Source organism: Propithecus coquereli, unplaced genomic scaffold (assembly GCF_000956105.1).
Source record: "Propithecus coquereli isolate 6110/MARCELLA unplaced genomic scaffold, Pcoq_1.0 Scaffold6, whole genome shotgun sequence".
Lineage (NCBI taxonomy): Eukaryota > Metazoa > Chordata > Mammalia > Primates > Indriidae > Propithecus > Propithecus coquereli.
The window spans coordinates 4250524-4252090 of NW_012151951.1; the positions used below are offsets into that span (position 1 = coordinate 4250524).

The 1567-nt window shown below is 34.7% G+C and overlaps 1 protein-coding gene across 1 annotated transcript in view; it reads right to left on the bottom strand.

Moving 5' to 3' along the window:
* Positions 1–1567, bottom strand: part of LOC105822171 (caspase recruitment domain-containing protein 18-like) — a 45407-nt gene that overhangs the window by 15904 nt on the left and 27936 nt on the right. The window lies entirely within an intron of this gene.

Here is a 1567-nt window from a genome sequence, read left to right on the forward strand (position 1 = left end):
CAAACTTTAAGACTTTATAATAAGCTGACAATCTGTTTTCCAAAGTGGACGTATTGTTTGGTATTCCCACTGGAAATGTTTGAGAGTTTCAGTTTTTCCATTTCTTTGCCAGTACTTGATATTGTTAGGTTTTTGAATTTTAGTCATTCTAATATATGCATAGTAGTAGTTCCTTGTGGTTTTGATTTGCATTTTTCTGATGGTTAATGATTTTGAGCAGTTTTCATGTGCTTATTTGCTATCCGTATTTCTTCCTTGGTGAAGTCAAAATATTATCAAGTTCTAAAAATGTGCCAGTAGTTGCTCACCTCCAAATTACTTGTTTAATAAGAAAAATAAAACCTTATTTTGATAAAAAAAAAAATACAAACAACCAAATTCTACAGCATATTGAAAGGATTATACAGCATTACCTCATGGGGAGTATTCCTGCATTAATAATGCTATTGCAATCACCAGCACTTTATATTTTTGAAATACTTTCATCACCCCAAACAGAAATTCTGTAAGCTTAAGCAATAATTCCCTATTTTCCCTGTCCCCAGCCCTGGTGACTTCTAATCTACTTTCTGTCTTCTATGATATTTCCCATTCTAAATATCTCATATAAACGAAACCATACAATACTTGTCCTTTTATATCTGACTTATTTCACTTGGCACAATGTTTTTAAGCTTTGTTCCTGTTGTACCATATATCAGAATTTCATTGCTGGCCGGATGCGGTGGCTCTTGCCTGTAATCCTAGCACTCTGGGAGGCCAAGGTGGGAGGATCACTTGAGATCAGGAGCTTGAGACCAGCCTGAGCAAGAGTGAGACCCCGTCTCTACTATAAATAGAAAAAATTAGCCAGGCGTGGTGGCACGCATCTGTAGTTCCAGCTACCTGAGAGGCTGAAGTAGTAGGTAGGATTGCTTGAGCATGGGAGTTGGAGGTTGCTGCGAGCTGATACCATGACATTTTAGCCTGGGTAACAGAGCGAGACTCTGTCTTTAAAAAAAGAGTCACTCCTTTTTATGGCTAAATAATATTCCGTGGTATGTATATGTTATATTTTGTTTAGCCATTCATCCATCAATGAACACTTGGGTAGTTTCTACCTTTTGGCGATTGCGCATAATGTTGCTGCAATGAACATTGGCATAAGTATTTTTTTGAGTTTATCTTTTCAATTCTTTTGGGAATATACTCAAAAGTGAAATTGCTGGATAACATGGTAACTCTATGCTTAGCTTTTTGAGGAATCATCAAACTCTTATCCACAGTGGCTAAAACATTTTACATTCTCATCAGCACTATGAAAGAGTTCCAATCTCTCTGCATTATTACCTAAACTTATTTTGCATTTTTCAAATTATTATTATAATCATCCCATTAGATGTGAAATAACATCCCATTGTAGATTTCATTTGCATCTGCCTTATGAATAATGATGTTGAGCATCTTTTCATGTGCTTATTGTCCATTTGTATATCATTTCATAAAAGTCTATTTAAGTTCTTTGACCATTTTTAAATTTGGTTGTTTATAATTTTGTTGTAAAGTTCTAGGATTTTTTATATCATAT